Source organism: Bactrocera neohumeralis, chromosome 6 (genome assembly GCF_024586455.1).
Source record: "Bactrocera neohumeralis isolate Rockhampton chromosome 6, APGP_CSIRO_Bneo_wtdbg2-racon-allhic-juicebox.fasta_v2, whole genome shotgun sequence".
Taxonomy (NCBI): domain Eukaryota; kingdom Metazoa; phylum Arthropoda; class Insecta; order Diptera; family Tephritidae; genus Bactrocera; species Bactrocera neohumeralis.
The window spans coordinates 19452040-19472768 of record NC_065923.1 but is presented as its reverse complement, the minus strand read 5'-3'; the positions used below and the strand labels follow the sequence as shown (position 1 = coordinate 19472768).

The 20729-nt window shown below is 36.9% G+C and overlaps 1 long non-coding RNA gene across 1 annotated transcript in view; it reads left to right on the top strand.

The window, feature by feature from the left end:
- Nucleotides 1–20729, top strand: part of LOC126760995 (uncharacterized) — a 210029-nt gene that overhangs the window by 66336 nt on the left and 122964 nt on the right. The window contains exon 2 of the long non-coding RNA XR_007667279.1: nucleotides 154–177. This is a non-coding gene — a long non-coding RNA (uncharacterized LOC126760995). The remainder of the gene's footprint in view (nucleotides 1–153; nucleotides 178–20729) is intronic.

The window sequence follows — 20729 nt, the reverse complement described above, 5'->3', positions numbered from 1 at the left end:
TGTTGCTTGCCTTATTTTTGATTACTTCATAATTTAAGTATAATACAACTATGAATTTCAATACTTTTTTATTGTTGGCAATAATAATTTAATGACATTAAAATATAGTAAAAAACTAATAATTTTTATTTTGTTTTTTTTTCTTCATTTCAGAAGAATACTTGGTGTAACTTATTGGTAAGTCAAGAGCTTGAAGCTTATTATTATATTTTAAAGGCCTTTAAGCAGTTAATTAAATTTAACGATAAGTCAATTATAAAGCACATTATTAATTACTAAAATAGATACTTAAATTAGTGTTTAATGGGTATTATCTATTATAACTTATAACCAACTACCAGTCTGCCACCAACCAATAAGCAAAAAACAAAGCGGCAAATTCACAATAAAGTCAACCGCCAAGTTCAGCAACCGCTTAATCATTTCATTATTATTTATTGCTTTTAGGGCTTCCTTTCGTAAAATTCACACATAATTCACAAGAAATTCATGGAGTAATTCGGAAAAGTCGGAAATAATGAGGCGAATTACGGCGCGCCAAAAAGACGAGTGATAGTATACATAGCATGTGTATGTATTTTTGTATACATATACATACAGATACTTACAAATTTTTATTCCAAAACTTGCATTTGGTTGCATATGTGTGTGTTTCTCTGCTAGCACCATTAAACTAATTGATTACCACCAAATGCGAGGCGCGGCGACGCGACACCCAGTGAGCTTGCAAGCTCTCGTAGCGCAGTATGAACCGTCAGCGCGTTGCGTATGAGGGCGCATAGCGTGTGGCAAATAGCGAAATGTCATTGCTAACACGAAAATGTGTAGCAGCTACAACCCCAGCACTAATCCAGCGCTGTCGGTGTCAAAGTGCTGGATCAAAAATTTTCCGAATTCAATTAAGGCACTCCGTCAAGCTGTCTGACTGACTAACTTATGGCTAAATTCGATGAAAAGAAGAAACCTTTGCGCCTTTGTTTCGTCTTTTCGGGTGAAATGATTTAAGTTTTCTTTGTGGGTTTTTACAAATAATTCAATTGACTTGTTTGCTGACTCTTTGACGAGACATTTATTTGTGGAAATGCATGTGTATTGGTGCTCCGTTACGTTTTGGTGGTATTGGTGACATTGTTTGCAAATATTTTGTTATTTACTGGGTTGATTGCACTTTTCAAATTTGCGGACTACAGGATTTTGTTAATTTTTGCCTTAAACTTAAGTGCGATTTGTCATGCAAACCCAGATCGTATTAATGACTGAACTCACTAATTGATGGATGGAAGGTTTATTGAACTGTTTGAAAAACCCATAGTTGTAATCATTTGAGAAGAAAAATTTAAAAATTAAAGTGATTATGTTGCTCTTGTGAAAAAATTATTAGAAAAAAGCGATAAATGTACGACAAATTAGTTGTACTCTCATTATTTATTTTGAACTGAGGTTAAAATAGTTCGGAGTTGGCTCTTGAACCAAATCAATCTCTGCTTTCTCTAATCTCCATGATCTGGAAAACATGTCTTTAATGGACTTTAAGCATTATATTTTCCTTTGAAAAGGTTAAATTTGTTGTTGTTTGTTTGGTTAAAACTGTTAATCCCAAAAACAAATTGGAATTCGAGGTTCTAGAAATGTCGTTATGTATGTACATATATCTGAAGAGCTATTGCAGGTCATCAATGTTCACGGAGTTATTTTCTAACTCAAATTCGAATTTTATGTTTATGACACACACATCACACACACTTATCATAGTTTTCCTGTCCTTTTTACTTCGTTAGTGGCTTCCAGAAGCTAACTAACCAAAATGTAGTGCAAAGACTTTCAAGCTGTTCATATTCTTCTCCTTCATTGGCGTAGACACTGCTTACGCGGTTATAGCGGAGTTTACAACAGCGTGCCAGTCGTTCTTATAAAAAATTGTGCCTTCCCGATTCAGCTCTGCAGCTTGAATTATTTTGTCCAAAACTATCTGTTCAAATTTAAACCTAAATGATACACAGAAAAGAAATTAGGAAACGACGAGCGTCCCCATCACCTTAATTTTAACTGATTATGATTTGATTATTTCGATTTCGGCTCATTTTTGAAGTGCCATTCGGCAGACATTTAACCAGTTTTGGCGCTATGTTCTTGAAGTCACGTTTTGTCGGCAATAATGATACCTTTGATGACTGTGGAGTCATCAGCCACGTCGAGAAGCATTTATTTTTCCATTTATACTTGGCGTCCTTTTTGCATTACTAACATACGCAGGGTTCATATCCAAAACATTAACGAAAATGTGTTGAAGCTTTAAGAGCTGTTGAGGGCCTCGACTTTCACTCTGATGCCAACTCGATAATTTTTATTCACTGTTTACTTTAAATTTTACGATATTATCGTCATTGACATAGGTTGTACCAATTTGGCAAAAAAATACCCAAGGCGATCAATCCCCTAAACTGGATCATTTGCCTCATTACCATTATCTTCGGGATTTTTGAATATATATCATCTAATTACCACTTTGGTTCTGTTCTCTCATTATATCTATTTATATTTCTACACTGAACGGGGTATATTAAGTACCCCGTGAAGTTTGTAACACCCAGATGGAAGCGTCGGAGATCCTTTAAAATATACCAGGTATACCGGTATGAATAGAGCGTTTTTTTTTGTGAAAATGAAAATTTTGAATGGGAAAGTAAAAAAGAATTATTCAAAGTATTGGCAATTTGTGGATAACATTAAGCAAACCAATTGACACCAAATTTTCGACTTTTGCGAATCGAAGTGCTGCACAGCCAATGCATGTCCCAATCGATGAAAAAAATTTTAATCTGAAGGGGCCAAGTCTGGTGAATATATAATCTGACCGAAGGATATAAAGATACAGTTTTTTTATACTCTTTTATGCTTTTCTTCTTTTTTTCGAAACTCAGACACGCTCGTCCATGTATTGCATTATCTTATTAATTATCTGCCATAACCTCAGATTTGATTATTTGATAATTTTATATAAATATAATATTTCCAAATTACGGAAACCATTTGAGCTAAATGGATATTCACTCGAATCAACGTTATTTCATCATGCCATCAGCAAAGTTTTTAAATTGCAGCTTAGCATGAACATACTCTTACTTTTTTTAAGTAAATATTTACAATGAATATATTTTTTTACAACAAACATATTTTTTCTCAATATTAATTTTTTTCCTTCCCCTCTTCACATTATCCTGTGTACTTAAAACTAGCACACATTTGCGAATTCGTGTGTTACCGAGTTAGTTGTTTGGCTATTTAGTCTAATGGGATAATCAGTCCAAATGAGTTGGTTCGTTAATGTGCCGACATCTTTTCGCCGTCAATGGTAAACGCGACGCTGCTTTGTTGTGGTCTTTGACTTTCAATCAGCATCACCGCAAAACTTTCCTTTATCCACTTCTGCCATTATAAATATTAAATATTTGTTTTTGTATTTGAACGCGTTTGCCATTCCGACTTCATTTGCTGTTTGTTGTTAATGTGAGTACTTAGTTGGTTGTTCTGTTGTTGTTGCTGCTTGTTTCCTGTGTTGTAGTACTTGTAATTACCGACATACCTACAGAGATATTGCGATTATCTGTAATGATGAAACTGGGTCACATCGGCTCGTTCAAATGGGCATTCAATTACACATAGCTACACTTCGTCAGTTACTTATGCAGCTCTGGGCTCTGGTACCAGGTGTGTATGTTTAATATGAAGGGAAATAAGCATAAGTACACACAACATAAATGGTAAACAAGCCAATATTTGACCTAATAACCGCTATCGATATAAGCGCTTATTAGATCTCTCCAAATAAAGAATATATGGACTCTTTAACTGCGATATGGATTAGTGTGAATGAATTGGTTTAAGGTTTGAGTTCTCAGCACGTAACAGAATGGTTTTATAAGATTCTTGAACTAGAATAAGCTCTCATGTGTTTCTCAGAAACTAATTTATTAAAACAAATACGGCAGATAAGGTAAATGTTAATTAAGTAACGTTTTGTTCCTGGATTTGAGGTTATGTCCAACACTTATTTTGGAATTAAATGCGGTTATAGAAGAAAGTATATCAGTTTTATTCAAGATATATCTATATAAATTTTGTATTTCAACGTTTAATAAAATCGGTTAATAGAACCTTTAGTGATTTTTGAAGGCATAACCTTTCTAGAAGACATTTTTCCGATTTCTTCCAAATTTGTTTTTGATATAATCATTTCCAAGAGAAAAAAAATATGTTCATGATCTGAAAGATCCCCCCCCCCCCCAGGTTTTAAAGCTGCTAAAAGTGCTGTTCTAAGAGCGAAAACAGAACCCATTTCAAAAAAAGAGACGTCCAAAAATATAATAAGATACCTAAATTTCATGAATATCTTGTCCATACATGGTTTATATGGCACTTTATATGTATACGGTATAGCAACCGATATCGATGGTTTCGACGAACTGAGCAGCTTCTTATGGGTCAAGGAATACGTGTACCAAGTTTCATCATGATATATTTATACAGAAGTTACAGCTTGCACGGACGGACGGACAAATCGAGTCAGCGGATTTCATCTTGCTGATAACTTTGGAATATATAACCCTATAAAACACTCTTTCAAAACATAGAAACAAACCGTTAGTGAACAAAACTATAATACAAAACCGTTAGCAACATTGTTGCGAGAGTATAAAAATGTTGTTCCTCGATTTGAGATTATGTCCAAGACGTATTTTGGATTTAAATGCAGTTGTAGAAAAAGGTGTATTAGTTTTATTCAATATATAGATATATGTCATATATCGATATAAAAAATAATAAAAGAAACTTATTGATTTTCTGAAAGTTCAATTCTAGAAGATATTTCTCTCGAACCTCTCCCAATTTGTTTTTGATATAGTTAAAAGTTTCCAAGAGTACATAAAACTTTGAGCTTATTGCTCCTAATGATCTGAAAGATCAGTATATAAATTCGCAGGTTTTAAAGCTTTAAAGCGCTGTTCTAAGAGCTGCAACAAAACCGATTTCAAGTAAAATATAGAAAGCTGAGTATGATCGGTCTTAGCAATATATTTTGAAGTTGTTTCTCTCTTTTGGAATTCCAAACGAAATTCCACTCTGAAATAAGCAGTTAATATAAAAGACTTCAAAGGGCTGAGTTCGATGACCTCAATGCAGACTATAGAAAAAGGATATGGTTCCAAAATGAACAGATTCTTTTGTAACGGTAGTTTGGCGGATAAATTATTGCTGAACTTTCTAGAGGTTCATCGATTTTTTATACATTGAAGAACATGTTCAAAGAGATCCTTCGTGTTGAATTTATATAGAGTAAAAATAAGATATATGGGAAGACTTGTGTTATCTTTTTCAAAACACTAGGAACTTAGAATTTTACCTCTAAAACAGAAAATTATATATTTTATCTAGCAAGAACTTAAAGAATGTATTGTTCGTAGAAACTCTACTAGAAGCCAAAGTTCGTAAAAGTTATTTACAGACGCTTGAAAGCATCAGAGGAATTTCAACCTTTATCAGCTCTTTTAGAGACATACTTTTTCCGTCGACGTTGATGCTCTGTGCATTCTGAAAACAACGTAAATTGTGAAATATTGCACAATATTTCCAAATACAAAACAAAACTATTGAGCCCTCGGCGCTACATTTCGACTGTCTCATCTTAACTTATACCGGATTGAGTAAATTAATTAAAGGCACAAACTTGTGCTGCTCGCATTCGAAATTCTTCCAAATGAATAGACTTAATGGATTCAGCATTGATGTACCAACCGTGTCCGCCTTAAGAATCTTCGTACACACACACAAGCACTTGAGTGCCAACATGAATAAGTTTATGCATAAGTATCTGCTGGCTGATGCCACTTAACTCGCCACCAACCTCCACCAGACTGCCGCTTGTCCACCGTGTGGCATAAATTAGCACACCCGGAAATATTTGACTCTTTACTTTGCTTGAACTTAATTGAGAATTATGCATTATTAGCATAGAATTTCTGCATTTCTATGATTGCTTTAGCTGCTTGGATGTACCGTAAGCATGTTTGTTTTTGTGTTTACTTGCTATTGTCTACTTAATTGAGAAATGACTTTGAATAATGGGAACACAATGCTGCAATTTGCTAAGATTAAACTCAAAGAGTTGTGATCGAAGGAATTTGAGTAGGAGACAACGTAGGGGAAATGTAGGGGGATATATGTACGTATGGGCATTACTTAAAAATATAGCATTTTGAAATTTTAGACTATATGCATTTCTATGTATTGACCGATGACTAAATCTGAAGCTATTTTAGTGAAGACAGCAGTGAAAATCTAAGTTGGTTGAGAAACACTTAAAACATAGTGTAGCTGGAGGTAACAATAGCGCAACGGTAGTGTTAGTTCGAAGACGAAGAGCCGATAACATATTTTTATGAAAACTTATATAAGATGTAACCCTGTGGGATGAGACATTCAGTGTTCTCATCGATTGTCGAAACATACTTAACAGAATTCTTGGGGTCGATTGACGTAAAAACTGAAATAAAACAAACTTATTTATTGGGCTTAGATTTCGGGGATTGTATATTTATTGACCAGAGAGTCAATCGTCAATTTAGAAAAAATAAAGTTCTCTATCACCGAATCATATCAATACTTAATGAGACTCTTTAGATAGAATGACAACCTTAGCTTAGGTTAGTTTGGGTAAGCTTCGATGGGTCATCAAACTATAACCGAAACCATACAAATAAAACTCCTTTACCCGATCTTATGTGTACGTAGACAAAGCGCCTAGAGGCTAATACAAACATGAATAGGCGTTTAATTTCTAGTGTCATCACCTCGGTGGGATATCTGAAAGTGTGATATGACAAGATTCCTCAAAAATATTATTGAAATATTTGAGCATTTTTGAGTGTAAGAACCTCTGCAGTTTTCTAACGTATTAAGATGTTCAACATATTTTATTACAGTCCTTAAACATGTGGCAACCTCGTGCAAAAATATTTTTAACTGAAATTATTATTTTGAACTTTATATAATTATTTTTACATTTATTTTAATATTTACATATCAAATTCTGAGCAAATGATTTTTAAACGGGTGGCAACACCTTTCGGAAAAATATTTATTTCATATTGCAAGTTCTTTTGCTTTGATTATTATTTATTAAAATTTTTTTAATATTTATATATCGAATTGTGAGAAAATGATTTTTAAACGCATGGCAACACCTTTCAAAACAATATTTGTTTGTAATCGTATAGTTTTATACTCATATTGGCAGATCTTTCGCTATGATTATTATTTATTACAATTTTTAAGCAGGTGGCAACTTACTGCAATAATATATTTCATAAAAAATTTCGTCCATAGCTTCATTATATTACTTTGTATCTATATGTACTATATTTAATTTGCTCGCATATATTTTTGAATACGGAGTTTCGAACAGGTGGCAACTCGCTACGCAAAATTTCGATGGCTTGAATTTTTTTTAACTATATTTTATTTATACTATATAAAAAGTTAATTAAATTTTTTTTGTTTTATAATTTTATTAGAAAAAATTGTTAATGGGTGGCAACTCTCGCTGCTAACATATTTGAGTATAAGCTTCCTTAACCCGCTTTAGTTTACTTAATTTTTTTATTTTGAAAATTTGTGTTTAATTAATTATTAGTAGAAAAAATCGAACTGGTGGCAATACTTATATTTTTTTTAATATTTCGCTGAATGCATACTGGGTATATCTATGTACATACATATGTATAACTGGCATAAGCGAGACTAAGCTGCTACAAAAATATATATATACGGTTTCAGAAAGAACATTATAATATTATAGATCTTTACAAAAGCAAACAATGGATTGACGTATGTATGTATATAGGTAGGGGCACTGAGAGACAACCAGATCCCGGGGAGAATAAAGGATGTGATTAATATATCCATCAATAGTTGGAGAAACAAATTTGCAAAGTATTGCTGCAAAGCCGCGGGCTGCCCGGAAAACTTCGAACTCGGAAAGAATTAGCCCAAATCAACTCGAATCCAGATCACTGTTTGTAGGAGACTAAACAAAGCTTAATACGAAACTATTAATATAAATTGGACTGAGATAGTCTATATCATTAATTAAAATCAGCAACAAGTCATCCAAACAGTTATCAACATATAACAACAAAAAAACTACTGTAATGATAACAACTGCTCAGCGCCTGAGTAGAACGCAACTTCCTTGCATTATCTCCAGCATGCTTTAATGCAGTAGCAACGGAAATGGCAGTAAAAATGGAAGTAGCGAAATACATATGTATGTGTGTATGTATGAAGAGTACTATGAGTAGAGAGAGAAAATTAAATTGTATTTGTAATCAAGTATAACCGATATTCGTCTATAAGTAAATACTACATATATAAAGCTTACATTTATACTCATTCAGTGTTGCCTTGGCTTTCCAACTATTTGCTTTAATTTGCGGAAATTGGCAATAATAAACGCTGGCAACACAGCAACACGCTGACACAACTACACGCACAAACAGCTGTTCAAGTGCTTTGGAAATAAGCATATACATATATATATATATGCATATATGTATGTATGTGTGTGTTTGCTCCGTTGCCTGTTTTTGCCGATAATCACGCTGAAAGCGAAGTAGCCGGCATCTGGCGCTTGGAAAATCAAATAACGAGCAGCAACCAACTAAACTGCAGACGATGAAATACTCGTAAATGACAATGAGTGAAAGAAAATCGCTTAAAATATGTATAAGTGCATATGTATGTACGTTTGTAGCTGCGCCTTGTTAGCATTTGGAGCTTTTTGCCGGCATTAATAAGTGATTGAGTGAATGACTGAACGCGTTCAAAGCGCACTTAGGGGCCCCGTTACACATACATACATACATATACATATATATACATGTAAGTATATAAATAGCCCGATGATTGAATTGACCGGCAGGAAGACGCAGTATTGAATGCAAAAAATGCTGCCTTCCAGACAGTAGGCGAATACTTGCAGCTGCGCTCTAAAAGCTTTTTCAGTCGAGGAGTTGATTTTACTTTGATTGGTTTTGATTTTTCAAATATGTAAAATAACAGCAACAAATTGTTGTTGTTTGTACCAAACACGAAAAAAACAAGAAAGATGTTAACTTTGACTGAACCGGAGTACTACTTGTAATATCGTTTATAGGCTTATTTCTTGTAGTATAAAAGGGTTCGAAACCACCAGATCGAAGGTGCCTTCAAGTGAAAGACTCTTTTTTTCGTATATATATATATGTAGTATATAATAGGAGTTAAAAGTAGGTCCACCACCCTAGAAAAAGCTTATCTTCATCCCCAAACTTTACCTCTACCCGCAATTAAACTGTTGTCTTGAAGAGTTGTAGTAACGCACTAAACCTACTAGACTACAATGGCATTCTTATGCAAATTTTTTCTAGAAAATTTATAGTTTGAACGACATACCGCGTTTCGAACCAAAGTCATACCGACGGTTATCCGCTTATTTGTTGCTGAGTGTAGCTTTTAGGAACGCCTTTCCAAATCTACATACTTTCCATACATGTGTATATAATACATAAATACTAAAAAATGTATTCAAATATTATTCATTTCAATATGTGCACCTTATGCAGTTTTGACATGACATGACAGCTTGTCATTTGAAGTGAAATCTTGCAGATTTTTTTCATTTATAAGAGAAAAGTACCCGTGGCGAATGTGACGTGGGAAAACTTTGAATAAATACTTTTTATTGTTTTTGTTTGCTAATGTTTTTTTTTTTTTTTAGTTTTTAATAAAGAAATTGAAATAATTTAACTTCTCAAAGAATTAATTAGCTATCCACAGTACCGATTACTCTGAATTCGCCCAATATTTCTATAGATTTTTTCTTTAAGCAAAGTTTGTTTAGATTTTTAATTCCATCTTTCGAAAGAGGAAAATCTTAACTATATAAATTGCTCAAACTCAAGTCTCCAGCATGGTTCTATGTGAGTAAAGCAAATGCCGTGCTTGCCCAGTGTTTAGGTGACTCTTGCGCCTCGATGTGATGTGAATTGGAAGTCACAAGGTGACTTCAGGGAAGCTGGCTGTCAGCTAACCCTATAAAAGAAACGCCTGTCCAGCACTTACGTGTCTCTCGTGCCGCGAAGTGATATAATTTAAAACTCATGAGGTGACCTCAAGCAGTAAATGTAAGCAAAAGGGTCGTTGACCTCACAAAATGTTAACGAATAGGTCAGTGACCACAAATATAAACAAAAGGTGGTTGTATTGGCTAAATGTAAACAAAGGTTGTGGATTTGGATAAAAAAAATATTATTGACCCTAAATTTAATCCAAGTGGTCACTGTAAATGTAAACAAAGGGGTCATTGCTACAGGGATCCGAACTGGACAATACAGTTGGCGAACCCTGCGTTCATGAAAAGCATTCTTACTGGTGCCTTTACGTGCGTTTACGATTATACCGCCGAAAATGTCCAATAATTTAATGACTGACGCTCTAAAAAATCCAAACTTGCTAATGGAATTGAAGGATATTCCAGCCAAGACTTATAACAATTCTATTCAAAATTGGATTAAGCGTTGGTATGCTGACAATAAACGTCTATGTATTAGGAGGAATTCACAAAAAAGTAATTCCAATAAAAATTTGAAATGATGAAACCGTATTCCATGACTAGTTTTCTGAAATCTCTATTCAATTTCATTCAAAATACAAGTGAAATATCGACGTGAGCGCAATCTCATATGTATTTTTCTACATGAAGTCCGATTTATATTCATTCTGCGACGATCTTGACAGAAGCATAGTAAAAAAAATGGAAACCCGATGGAACGAGCTAACAGTTGCAAATGCAAAAGTCATGTGCAAAATGGTAGATCGGAAGTATATAAAATTCCTATTTGCACTCGATAGTAGAGACTGTAGAAACATGATGGGAGTACTAACTGGTCATTGTCTTGTGGCGAAACACGCCAGCAGGATAGAGCTGGCAGATCGAGAAGACTACAGGAAATGTCTAGAGCAGGGCACCAAGCATCGTAAACGATGACTACTCCTCTTGGACTTAGCAACTGAACTCCATCTGGCATCGCAAAGGACCAAACTGATCTATGCGTAGCTTACTGACCTACCAGATTAACCTAACCTATATTCATTCTCGGACATTACTAACAATTATGTGAGCATTAATTTACTATATAGACATTTTATTTGATCGAAATTTAAGTTAAGTCTAATGACAATATATTTAAAAATTAAAGTTTCCATTCAAGTCCCTACTCCTTCAACCTCTACAAATTCGAGCCATCAGCACCTTCGTTGCGTTCTTCAACCCTCCACAAGAAACACAGCATTGCAAATAAAGTTCACCAACAGTTTGTGCCTTCAATTTGCAGATTTACACTTAATGAGAATGCCAGGCACGTTCCAACTGTTGGTTATTTGTGATTTCTATTTGCGTTGCGCGTGCGACGTGTTGCCGAAAGCATGCGAAGCTGCTAAAAAAGAAGTTGCACGAACAAAGCTACTCATTCAAAAGCAGACGACAATAACAGCAACAACATGCAGTAAAGCCATGAATTTCTCTTCAGATTTGCATCTTCATTTCTATTCATCTGTCAAAATAGTTTGAGCACAGCGCCACCAACGCCGCCTGCAACGCTGTGGCACGCACAAATAACTGCATATATTTGTTGTTTGTTGTTGTTGTTGTTGCTGTTGTTTGGCTGCCTTATCTCTTGTCATTTGCATTTAACGAAATGAACTTTTTCCTTGCTCTCCGTCCACTTCGCTGTGGCATTTTCAACTAAATAACTTTAAATGGCTACTTTAATTTAATTTTATTTCACAAAAGACGCAAAACGTGTTGTTGCATTCGAAAACGGTTATTTTGTGGCTGCCTTTGCGGTTGAAATGAAGTTTGCAGCGCTTGCAGATTTATCAACAATTTGCGATTTCGTTTTTTGTGCGGCCTCTGCGCATGCGCCTGCGCCAACTATGGGTTGTTGTTATTGCAGTCGCATTGCATTGTTGTAAAATGTCAAAAATTTTCATTTTTACAACATTCACTTGTCACGTGTCAGCGTTTGTGCGCTGTGAAGGCTGGCCTTGCTTCGATTCCCCTTTGATTGCATCTCATCTAATGCATGTGTATGTGTGTGTGTCTGTGGCACATTTGTATGCATTTGTTGTAGTTGTGTCGAGTCAAAGGCGAATGCGTTTTGCATACAAATTGCTTATGACAACAACAACACGTGACGCTTAATAATTGCTAACAACAATCGTCATTTCATTCATACTCACACATGCACACATACATACGTACATATTTCCATATAAAAATTGTCTTGTTGCATGCAATTTGCTTATTTCGATCGCATTGTCCGATAAGAAGTTGTAATTTTCCAATTTCGCCACACACACCGTCACACAGTGGCTCTCAAAGTACCAGCACTACATTCAGCTATAATTTATACATACACACACACACGCACACACACATACAGACAGCGTCATACATCATAATTTATGAGGTGCTAATTTTATGTTAATTTGCCGATTTCAATCAGTGTCACTTACAATTGGACGACTCGCTGCTTGTGTGGGGGTAATGACTTTGACTGGAAATTTTGCTTTTGTGAAAATTCGTGAGAAGTCCATTAGTGTACACATACATGTGTATATGTTCGCTGATGCGCTGTCTTAAGTCAATCAATCATTTATAAATAACAGCTCAATTTGTGGCATTGTCAGCTTCGGTCATCACCATAATTAGTAGGCACATCATCGCTCTTATTCTCGCTCATTTTACGTTAAGTATATAAGAGTATTACTTGGGTACATATTTATATGTATTCTTATATATATATATATTTAAATTAAGACAAAGAAAACGAAAAATATTTAATTATTCACCAATATTTATTCTGTCACCTTCAAAGTAATTCCCACCAGATGTAATAGCCTTATGCCTAAGATTTTTCCAGTCCTCGAAACACTTCTCATAAGCACTTATTGACCGTCTGTCCCTCCGAAAGATATTCTTGTTGCACCAAACCACGAATATCGAAAATACAATGAGCATTACTTGGATTTTTGAGCGGTTTTGGCGTGGTTTTATTGGTTTCAACTCGTTTTCCCCCTATTCCGATTATTGTTGAATTATTTGCATGTTAAATTCATCTAGTCAAACTCTCCATGAATGTAGGATCAGAATTCGAACAATCAAGCATATCCAAAGCGACCTGTTTGAAAAAAATTCAGACTTATCGAGACGACTCGAGCAAGAACGCTTTTCGTATCCAAAATGACCACCAAAATCATTTGAGCGAACTCGCGAGAGATGGCGAGCTCTTTTGCTTGTCATATCCTTGAAATTTTCAACATTTTCATCAATTGAAGAGGTCAAAGTCGTCCACAACAAGGCATGTCCTCTCATATATATTTCGACCATCTTTAAGGCTTTGTACCACTCGTAGACTTGTGTTTTCGAAATTTGGTTCGCTCTCTCTCTCTCTCTCTCTTTATGTATCAGAAGCCACTTCAATTTAATATGTTTTCCAAGTTCTACAAGCTCATAATATACCACGTGTTTCTTCTGATCGTACCAAGCACAGACACTGCTCGGCCATTCATTTGGTCTGTTGGTCAATTTCAAATATAATGTTTTTTAATTTTAGTGCCGAATTTACGTTTGGAGACTTTCAAAGACCCTAAATAACGGAAAAGAGCCGAAATAATTGACGATCACTTCAGACGATTCTAAAACAGGTGAAGTGTATAACTATGGCTATGGTTTAGCACAGTTATCTTGCATCAACAAACATTTTCCTTTATCTGCCACTCTTGTCATACTATCTTTAAACTTTTTTCATTACCTTCCTTAATAAAATGTAATACGAGAACATTTCATAAAAGGTTTCCTTCTTCCTGTTAGGAGGAGACCTCTATTAAAAAAGTTTGATTGGCCGGGCTCTAAACTTTGAACTACGTCCTTAATAATGTTAGTGAGAATCTCCTACTACTATCTCCCGCCGGCTATCTAGAAAATCCTATATAAAAAAGCATAAGCATAAAAATTCGGGTCCACTTTTGCTGGATGACTGATTAAGCAACCGCTTCTATTTATCTAATGTATTTTGATTTTATACTGACGCTTGGCAGTAATAAATCTCTCAGATAGTTTGGAACAATATGGCGGATGATTTAAGTACTTTTGATGTTATAATTCATAATGTAACCTGAATAATAAACCAGCGGGACCAAGGAAATTCTCTACTTTTATGCCGCAGAATCCTACCCCAATATCAATTTTTGTATTTTTCAAAGATGTGCGCATATATGTACATTCTTTCCTACTATATGATAACATCATAGGAACACCGTTAGAAAAGGTCCTCATTATAGATTTTTGACGCTCCAGCTCCTTATGAGCTTTGGTCTGCTCTACGTGTGGCCTGCAGACAGCTCCAAGTGTAGCCAAGTCCTTGTCTACCTGATCTTTCCAACTGAGCAGAGGTCTTCCTCAATCCCTGACCCATCCATCTTCTTCTTGGATCGCAGTGACGTCAGCCTTTACTCTTACGAGGTCATCAACCAGCTGAACAGCGGCACGTTACCAATAAAGGGACCGGACATTATAGGTGTATGTCCTTAAACCGTAATCCTTAATACATTTGCAGTGGTCGTCACCAAAAGAGGGGTCTCTCATCTGAGACTGTTGTGTTTTATTCATTTGTGGTGCTTTTTTACGTAGCAGGTCCCAAATCCAGCACATAATTCGCCTTTTAACTTTATCTCGCTTTCAAACAGATATTTTTTTGGCTATCCAGAGTATACTTAGTCTAAGACCGGAAGTCGTGAGCTGCTTGAATCATATGTAAAAGAATCGTTTCTGACTACTCCCAGGTGAATAGTGGAAAGAAGTAGAGGTGCAAGAAAAACCACGACCATATGGAAATGCTTTGTTGGGGCTCTAAGCGTCAGTACGAGATACAGGAAATTAAGATTCCTTCAGGAGGGAAGTATTTAAGGTGTGTAAATGAGAAAAGGAGTTATTTGAGGAAATATCAACTTCATGAGAATATTGTTATTATATTACCGAGGGCGAAATTAGGTCAAAGTTTTTATGGTTGTTGTTGTAGAGAAATATAACATAACTCAAATAGTTTTGAAAATTGCTGCCGTGCTCACACAGTCTTTAATCGGATAGAAATTCGACTCCGTTTTGGTTGCGTAGACCCGACTGTCCTAGGAATGACGGAATGTACTTTGTCGGGAAAATTGTTTGGTAAAAAGACTTCAAATAAAACACGGCACTTTCTTTCAAAGTTCAATTCTTCTGAGAGTTCGAACGACTCAAATCAAATCTTGTTAATAAATTACAAACAACTGCCAATAGAATTCGGATTAATTGGGTACCTGGTACAAACACCCACAATGATTTAAGGCAACACTCATTTAACATTTATAATTGAAGGTGTTGTCACACTCGGCCGACTTGGTGTGGACAACAGCAATGGAGTAGCGGCAACAGCAACAGCCGTGGTGCTAACGGCATCGGAAAATATCTTTCCGCACTTTTGCTTTTCTTAATTAAAATTGAAATCTTGAAATTCCACAAATTGCAGTAAGACACCCAAAATGGGCTGAGTAGTTGGCGAAACGACAGATCGGACATCACTATATACACACTGTGTGTATATTAATACATAGGTAAATCATAAATGTGTGTGTCGGTGTGTGTGTGCTCAAGCGGACGTTGGTTAATCGACGGCATGACTGCCGGCACTGCGGCACAAACGTAATAAGCCAACAAAGAGAGTAGTGGTAAATAGGCAATAGCGACAGAAAACAACAATTGCAACAATAATGACAACAACAAACACAATACAGCTGCTGGTGTCTGCAGTGCAGACTTAACGATCTATGCTAATTAAAAACATGCCTCACATATGCGCACCAGCGAGAGGCTAGGTGGCGATCCAGTGGAGGCTACTGTATATATTTCTGTATATATATTATATATAGATGATATATACATAACAACAAACTTATGTTCGATTATATGCAAATGTGGCACCGCAATTTACGTTTGCATTGCAGAGTATTGGCTGCCAACAGCTGGAAGCTGAATGCCTCACCTCGGTACTCCACAAGCTTCCCAGCGGCACTAGTAGCAATGGCACTTGCAGAGAGCAAAAACTTTAATTAGGAATTTCAAATATTTTTTTTCAATTCGATATTATTTTTAATTAATGGTTTCGTTTATTGCATTGAGTTCGGGGAAAAAACTCAAAATTGAGTAATATCAATACGCATTCGCTTGTTTCGAAAGCAAATGCGGAATAACGGTAAGAGTTTTTTGCTATAAAAGCCAAAAAGCTTATGCAACGATGTGCCTGAATTAAAATGCGCCAAAAGCTTACAACTTTGCCACTAGCAAGAGCATAATTGAAATATTCATTTGGAAAACATTTATGTGTGGCATATAGGCGCTTATATATTTTTGTTGTTGTCGCTTTCGGTTTTCATACAAATTGTATGGATTTGTCAACGGAAGTGCATAGCAAAGTTGATTTTTTTCACAATTTATTAGTCATCGTAAAGGAACTGGCACAACGCCTAACTAGTTTGCAAATCTGCTCGCCAGCTGGCCGCCATCGGCAGGAAGATGCTTTCAAATTGCTAAGAAGGAAATGAATATTTTCGAAAAATTAGCAAGTCAATTGCATACATTTATAGTAAATGCAAAGCAAAGTGGGTAAAAATAAATGCAAAACGTTTGGTGGTGAACTGTGCAATCGTTCATATTCGATAAATGTTCGTCGCTCGTTTAAATATGCGTATGACCGCTTTCGATTCGCCATTTCTCTACTGTTGTCGTTGTTGTTATCGTTATCTAGGCCCCGTTTGGTTTGTGAGGTTCAGATAAGTTTTCATCGAAGTCGTCCAACGGTAGGTCCAGACTTGCTGCTTCGACGGAGTCGGACCATAGAGAGAGGGGTGTAGATGAGTAGCGTTAGCTGGGCTTGCAAGGAATTGGTTAGAATCATATGAGGATACGTTGCATGCTGGACATATATTTGGTATGTCGGAGTCCATTCTGGATCAGTAGTAGTTTAGCCTGCTATAGTATCCCATCCGAAGCTCCGCAAGGGTCACTCTGGATTCTGGTAGCAACTCATGCTCATCGTCTAAAATGGATGGTGGTTCGACTCCAAGTACGCAATTAAGTGAGAAGGTGAAGGTGTTAATGGCTCCACTGTAAATAGTGGTCAGTGCATGTCTGAATTTTGTTGCGTCCAAAGTCTGGTCGGCGTACTGTCAATGTCGTCGACGTAGTCGACAAAGACGTCTTGAAGTTCTAGGAAGCGCCAGTTCTAGGATACATCTTAAGGAGATGGCTTTGCTTCAAGCAGGTGATGGTTTCTGGGAAGAGACCCCAACAGAAACTGCTTAAAGAGAAGTTCGAAGACATCAAGAGGCATGGCGTTATAGTCCGGAGTGCAGTGTCCTAACATCTCTAAAGCTTTTTAGTCTGGGTTTCACTGCATCGAAGTGACCATATTGATGCGGCATAGTTAAGGATCGTTCGGCCGACTCCCTTGTATGTTGTCAACATTTCTTTGTCTTTTCCTCATGTGTCGCTGGCAGTTATCACGGCCGTATGAGGAGCGAAGGAGCACAGGCTGTCGAGTGTCACACTTAAAATTCTATAAAGCCCATAGTAGAATCAGGACTATGGAGATGTTTTGAGAAGTCCGATTCATCAGAAACAATACTTGTAAATCGTCGTGTTGTCATCGGAGAGAGAGTAGATGATGGCATGTTGAGCTCTTATGGATCGACTCAACACATTTTGCCAATGCTGGACTTGTACCAAAAAGCATGAATCAGTGAGGACCCTAGATTCGTCAAACCCATCATTGCTGCTGATGAGATGTAAGCTTATGAATATGAGTTCGAAAATGTCCCAACAATCTACTCAATAGCGCCCCGAAAATGAAGCACCAACAAAACTGAAACTCGCCGAAAGCACTGAGGGCCATCCCTGCAGAGGCTTATAACAAGTCTATGCATCTGTGAATAAAATTTATAATTTAAATGTTATATTTATTGGACTCGTCATATACACACAACAACTCGTCCGTCAGACGGAAGTATTAGACGATCCAAAATGACCCAGAAACTCGTAGACATTCCACATAACAAATGGCAGCTACATTTCCTTTGAGTAAACACTCACTTATACATATTTTCTCTTCTTATTTAGTATTCCCCAAGCGTTGGTCCTTTGGCACCACAAATGTAATCTATTTATGTGCAAAAAATGGCAGCGGCATTTCACAAAGCAACCTCACCGTCTGCCAACAAGTTGTGCATTTAATTAAAAGTCATACACAAACGCACATATACAAACAAGCCTCTGTGAGAGCGCCTAGCTGCGTTATCTCCGCTAGCCTTTTGTCTTTGCGTCTGGACCAACATGTGTGGCAGGCAGTTCATTCACAAAACCACTCGCAAATATGCCTGTGTGCGTGCGCATTCGAAATAATCATGCACACAAATCATTTAGAGTCGCCTCGTAACTTCACAGTTACCACTTCCCTGCTACCATGCCACACACTCCAGACGTGAGGCGACATGAGGCACAACAAATTACTGAACTACACGAAATCAGCAAAGTGTGAAATTAATGCGTCCACAAACACTTGACAGCCGCATTAGTCTTCGAGACAAACGGGCCCACGCAATCACAGTAGCAACAGTCGGCGGCGGCAATTTCACTCATCGTTTGGCTGCTGCGGTACACGACGCCCGTCCAGCGTCCAGCTTCCCGACAAGTAGTGGCGCTTTAAAGCCAAATTCAAAGAGAGAAGGAATCAATTTGGCTGGAAGGACCGGCCAGTCGGACAGACCGCAAGAATTTATTTGTGCAAAGAATATGTCAGCGCCCACACCAACAAATAATTGTGGCTAGAGTTGTACGAAAAAACCGTTGACTAATTAATTTTTTCTTTCATCCTGTCTTCCTGCTCGACATTCTAACTGAAAGATGCACATGTCATGTTTTTACTTGAATTTATTAAATAGACAGCCACTTAGTAGCCTTTGACTCGCCACAAGCTTCCTACGTGGTTGGTTGCTTCACTCACTGTCATCATGGCTCGCAAGTAGCTAGACATACTATTTGTAACGGCTGCAACATGTTTGTGCTAGACTCGTGTAGTTAAGACTATTAATTGTGCTCTTGTGAACAGAGAGACAGAGATAAGGTAACATGCCTTGAAAGGGGTAACATATATTATAATATGTACTTATAGCAGACAGACTGAAAAATGTGGATCGTTTATAAAGGAATGCCCGTATAAATTGTTATTAGACCTAACCTTTAAAATATGCTGTTTGTAATTTTCACTGCCGACGGGTAATTAGTTCTTTAGATACAGAAATTTGAAGGACGTAAATTTCGACCAAAAGAAATTTCGATACTATGATAAGTAGATTTTGTGTCGTTCCGGACTTTATGACTGGCCAAGCAACTGTTCCTAATTGGTGTGCTGCATCTTGTTTGGGCCCTACATATGTGTACCAAAGACAAAAAACAAGATGGAAGTTCAATGAAGCCAGACGGACGAGAGAGAAAGAGCTAACACTCGAAGGATGTGAAAGGAACTTGTTGGAAAAAAATTATGGACAATTTTTGGAATGCGGAAGCTCTGTAAAAATTAGGTGTCTAACCAGCTTACAAGCGTTTCAAAATCGGACAACGATTGATGATTTTACCCAATACAAAGGTTTTTCGAAATCCTGAAGAATTAAACTTAAATTTTAAACTCAAAATTGCCTCCCTTTCTAAAGAAAAGGTGGAAAGGTGTGAGGTGGAAAGGTATATAGCGATATATATTTATAAAGATGGGTACAAACTTCATAATCGAGTTGAATTTGGCGCCTTTTGAGCCAAATTAGATACCAGAATCTTCTTGTTCTGACTGACGTAGACATCGCTTACGCGATTATAGCCGAGTTAACAACAGTGCGTCAATCGTGGAGGGTGGAGTCATGTGTAAAAGTTCACGCAAGTGAGGAAAGTTTTCTGATCGCCATTCACTTGGGAATGGCCAGAAACGATTATTTTACATATGGCTTAAGCAGTTCATGACTTCCGGTCTTTGACCAAGTATCCTCTGGGTAGCCTAAGAACATCCGTTTGAAAGCGAGCTAATGTGAGAAGGCGAAACATCCCCTCCACAGGGTTGGGCGCTGAGTTTGGGACCCGCCACGTAAAAAACAGTACCAATGAAGACTAAACCACAGTCTCGGATGAGATACCAGAATAGGGTTTCGATAACTAGAGCACTGCAGTGTCCAAGCGGAGATCACAAGCGGGCATTTGAGACGAAGAGAAACCTGAAGGGATTCAACAGCTGCCATTTCATAAAAAAAATAGCTTTTGGTGGGATTTGTGAGCCGGTGAAATCATCGATCCACATTTCTTCAAAAAGAATGCTGGTGAGAAAGTAACCATCAATGGCGAGCGTTATTGCGGGATGATAACCCGATCGGTTTGATGCCTGAAATTGAAGATCGCGATCTCGGCAACATTCGGTTTCAACAAGACGGCGCCACTTCCCACACATCGCATCAATCAGTGAAATTATTGAAAGAACGGTTCGTTTTGAGATCGTGTTATA